This window comes from Triticum urartu, chromosome 4A (assembly GCF_056163025.1).
Source record: "Triticum urartu cultivar PI428250 chromosome 4A, HENAU_Tu73, whole genome shotgun sequence".
NCBI classification, from domain to species: domain Eukaryota; kingdom Viridiplantae; phylum Streptophyta; class Magnoliopsida; order Poales; family Poaceae; genus Triticum; species Triticum urartu.
The window spans coordinates 291,685,798-291,691,224 of NC_141876.1; positions in this window are offsets into that span (position 1 = coordinate 291,685,798).

Genomic DNA, 5,427 nt, shown 5'->3' on the forward strand with positions numbered 1-5,427 from the left:
GAAAACGGGTCAGCACATGGAATATGCTGGCAAGGTAACACATAGAGAGTAATGGAATGCAACAGCTATACTATATGCATATTTGGCTGGTGGAAAGCTCTATGATTACAGTTTTTGCGTAAAAGCCAATTTTTCCCTACTTCAAAGGAATAAATTTAATTACTATCATGGTGGTTGTTAAACATTGAGAATGGTTGACAGCATTCTCAATCCCAATTAAAGTAACATCATTAAACCCAACAAAATTAACTTTAGAGTAACATGTTGAGATTCACATGATAATCTAGGTACTAGATACTCAAGATGTCCATAACCGGGGACACGGCTAACCATGATTAGTTTGTTACACTCTGCAGAGGTTTGCGCACTTTTCCCCACAAGACTCGATCGCCTCCGTTGGATTTCTCGCACTACATGGTGTTTGAGAAACGGATGACCGAGACACAGTCTTTCAGAAGCGCTAGCACCTTACGATGGATAGACCGGTACACCTACTTTCCCCTACATCTGCTAGTCTACCCTGTAAGAGTTCGCACGACTTAATCAACTATGCCAGAGCCCATAATGGCTTGTGGCTGCACACGGAAGTTTCTAGTATGAATAATCTCATGATCCCTTTGAGCCTGGGTGGCGGTCCAAAAGAAAAACAGGCAAGTCCTGGAATACCCAGGTGCCTCAATCCACCCAGATGTGTGTTTAGGTTGCCACCTTAGATAAACCCTTACTTAACAATCTCACATCTGTCATGGATATCACTCACCCAATCCACGTCTACTAGCATAGCATGGCATAATAAGCAAACGTAGAAATAACTCCCAAAGGTTTGATAATAAACAGGTAATAGGTACTACCTCATCTACTTCCCATCCCACAATTTAATTAGATCCTAATCTTGCAATGTGTGAGGATTGATCTAATGCAATAAAGCTGGGTGGTAGAAAAAGGTATGATCAAAGTGCTACTTGCCTTGCTGATGATCCGCGAAACCTAGAGATTCAAAGTAACAGGCGGCGCACTCCAGGTATTCATTCGCAGACAAACACACAAGCATACAATAAGTACTCATCTAATGCACAGGTAAAACTCAAATAGAAGATCTAACCAGAAAGTTCAACTTAAGAACCCTGGTATGCAAAAAGAATCAAATCGAACGAAGCAAAGAAAATCAAACGGCGAAAGAAAACAACTTCGTTCTAGTAATCTGGATCTAGGGCAAATTTTACAATAGCAAAAACTTGTTTAAGTTGATTATTCGGAAAGAGGGTTTCGAGACGAAACTCCATGCGCTTGAATCGCCTGATTCTGATAAACGAGCGAAAAGTTATACTAAAACGAAAATCGGATCAGAAATCGCGATCAGAAAATAACCGCGGAAAATCCGATGAAAAAGAAAAAAAACGATGAACAATTTTTTTTAACGGCACGGAAGTCGAGGCGGCGGCGAACATCGGGCGGCGTGCAACTCCGGCGAGTCGGCGGCGGGTCCGGCGGCGGCGGCGGCTAGGGCGGCGGCGGCTAGGGTTTCAGGCGCGGCGTGGGCTATGGGCTGGGGCTCGGGTGCGGCGCTATATAAAGGCGCCCCCGAGCGGAGTCCCGCTCGGGTACGGCCCATAGTCGGTTTCGTTTTTTTTAAATAATTACGCTCGAAAGAAAAATAAAAAGAAATACTAAATGGACTTCAAAAATCACGAAATAAATTCTTCCGGGTTTCTAAAATCAAGCCCGATAAAGTGAACATTTATCTGGGCCCAAACTACAACTTTGAAAAACGCGCATTTTTCCTAAATTCAAAATAAAAAATACCGAAAAACTCCGAAATAAATATTATTTGATTTTTTTATTAAATCCTCAATATTTCTATATTTTGGGAAAGTCATTTTATTCCCTCTCTCATATTTTTGTAATAGAAATAATTGATGATAAAATAAATAAAATCAAATGATCCTGTTTACAAAATTTGAGAAAACTCAAATATGTAAATAACGAAATCCCCAACTCTCTCCGTGGGTCCTTGAGTTGCTTAGGATTTTCTAGGATCAAAACCAAAAGCAAAATAAAATATGATATGCATGATGATCTAATGTATAACATTCCAAATTGAAAATTTGGGATGTTACAATATGTCTCCAACGTATCTATAATTTTTGATTGTTCCATGCTATTATATAATCAACCTTGGATGTTTTATATGCATTTATATGCTAGTTTATATGATTTTTTGGGACTAACCTATTAACCCAGAGCCTAGTGCCAGTTTCTGTTTTTTCCTTGTTTTAGAGTATCGCAGAAAAGGAAAATCAAACGGACTCCAATTGACCTGAAACTTCATGGAACTTGGACCAAAAGAAGCCCACGGAGTATCGGAGTTGGACCAGGAGAGTCCGAGGCTGCCCACGAGGGTGGGGGGCGCGCCCCCCTGCCTCATGGACAGCCCGGAGGTCCACCGACGTACTTCTTCCTCCCATATATACCCATATACCCTAAAAACATCGGGGAGCACAATAGATCGGGAGTTCCGCCGCCAGAATCCTCTGTAGCCACCAAAAACCAATCTAGACCCGTTCCGGCACCCTGCCGGAGGGGGGAATCCCTCTCCGTTGGCCATCTTCATCATCCTGGTGCTCTCCATGACGAGGAGGGAGTAGTTCTCCCTCGGGGCTAAGGGTATGTACCAGTAGCTATGTGTTTGATCTCTCTCTCTCTCGTGTTCTTGAGGTGGTACAATCTTGATGTATCGCGAGCTTTGCTATTATATTTGGATCATATGATGTTTCTCCCCCTCTAATCTCTTGTAATGGATTGAGTTTTCCCTTTGAAGTTACCTTATCGGATTGAGTCCTTAAGGATTTGAGAACACTTGATGTATGTGTTGCGTGGGATACCCATGGTGACAATGGGGTATTCTATTGATCCACTTAATGTATGTTTTGGTGATCAACTTGCGGGTTCCGCCCATGAACCTATGCATAGGGGTTGGCACACATTTTCGTCTTGACTCTCCGGTAGAAATTTTGGGGCACTCTTTGAAGTTCTTTGTGTTGGTTTGAGTAGATGAATTCGAGATTGTGTGATGCATATCGTATAATCATACCCACGGATACTTGAGGTGACATTGGAGTATCTAGGTGACATTAGGGTTTTGGTTGATTTGTGTCTTAAGGTGTTATTCTAGTACGAACTCTAGGGCTGTTTGTGACACTTATAGGAATAGCCCAACGGATTGATTGGAAAGAATTACTTTGAGGTGGTTTCGTACCCTACCATAATCTCTTCGTTTTTTCTCCGCTATTAGTGACTTTGGAGTGACTCTTTGTTGCATGTTGAGGGATAGTTATGTGATCCAATTATGTTATTATTGTTGAGAGAACTTGCACTAGTGAAAGTATGAACCCGAGGCCTTATTTCAACGCATTGCAATACCGTTTGTGCTCACGTTTATCATTAGTTACCTTGCTGTTTTTATAATTTCAGATTACAAAAACCTTTATCTACTATCCATATTGCACTTGTATCACCATCTCTTCGCCGAACTAGTGCACCTATACAATCTACCATTGTATTGGGTGTGCTGGGGACACAAGAGACTCTTTGTTATTTGGTTGCAGGGTTGCTTGAGAGAGACCATCTTCATCCTAGGCCTCCTACGGATTGATAAACCTTAGGTCATCCACTTGAGGGAAATTTGCTACTGTCCTACAAACCTCTGCACTTGGAGGCCCAACAACGTCTACAAGAAGAAGGTTGTGTAGTAGACATCAGGGTGCTGTGAGTGTACCGCATTTTTTCCTTTTAAACTAGGTGCTTCGCCCCCTAAAGAAAAAAACTTGGTGCTTCGCGCGATCCATCGATACTACTACTAGTAATCCGGTAATCCCGACTGAAACGGCGTGGCCGGGTCTTTTCCCACGCGATATGCTGGGAGGTTGGCTTAGTTGGGTTTTTAGGACGAGTAATGCTACACCTACATAATCCCAATTATGAAATTAACGTAATGTGAAACATGTGAGTTGTTGATTGTATATTGGGGGGAGGGAGGGGCCCACCACCATGAAAATCAAGGAGGAGAGATAGAGGCAATTTATGTTAACCCTTTTGTAGGTTCCCGTAGATGTAGAAAGATGTGAAATGTGTGAATCTGTAGTGGACGTACTATTGGAGTGCCTAAGATAAATTGTGTATGTAGACTATGTGTTTATTTTACTTCGCATGTTAGCTTTGTCTCGGTTTAATAAAAAGAAGAGTTGGTGATGATGGTGTGCCTGCCATCCTGCAAGATAGGTCGTCCGATCTATATCTAACGGATAGGAAGGAAACTATGACAATTTACCTGCACTCCTCTCCACATTTGCCGATAAGGCCTTCCTTCGTTCATCCTTTTTCTCCCACAAAATCTTGATGTTCCGTGCAACGCACAGGCATCTTGCTAGTACTCCTACAATATACTATATTATTGTGAAAGTTCATATACACCGGCCGAGATTAATGCAAACACGGTAGATTTTCATTACATTTTGAACTTTTATAGGACAGAAAAATAAAAGAAACCCGACCCTAAACCTATACTACGGCACCGACCGACATCCTCCATCTGCGATCTCCATGTACGGGGGCGGGGTTCAAGACCCATGAAGTGAAGGTGCGGTCTTCGGCGAGGAAGAGTAGAACACGAGAGACGGACCGGCCAGTTGGCACACCATGCCCTGCTGCCTCCCATGCACTACTCATCCTCAGAGGAGTCCCTGACCTCGGCGGTGCCAGACGTTGGACGACGGCAAGTAGGATGCGTGGCTGACGGTGCTCCCGTCGTCGGACGCCAGCGTGGCCACCGCTTGAGCCGTCGCGTCCGCGTCCGCCTACGCCGCTATTGCATCACGAGCGGTGACTTGAGCGAGGGCGGCGACCTCGAGCTTCATCCCCGAAGACAAGCTCTCCCACAGAGCGTTCACGCTCGCGGTCATGGCGGATGTGGTGCCACGTAGCAGGACGATGCGCTATGGTGTGGAGGTTAGCTGGGCGTTGACGCTTTAAGTAGCGCATTCCGGTGAGGCCAACCGTCCAGGTGCATCATTAAGTCGCCGGAGTTGGTTCCTCGGGCACCGAGCCTCTTAACGACGGCATACGGATGGACGACATGAATGCGGGTAGCTGGCGCCGGCTGGGAATGCACCACGCGACGATGCAAGGGACGAGGGTTTTTGGTGTGCCAGGGTAGTCAGCTGTGGTCGTGGCAACATTGGAGATGCCCTTTGCTCACATGCGACCCCACATGTCATTGAAAAAGCAAGACGACCTGGCATGGTCTCAGGTCCTGGGGATGCAGTTGGCCACGCTACACCAATCCGCGGACGCATCGCGGCGCGTGCGCACTTCGGCGCCTCGTGCATCCTGGACGAGCCGGGTGTTGATCTACTGGTCGTGCCACAGCTA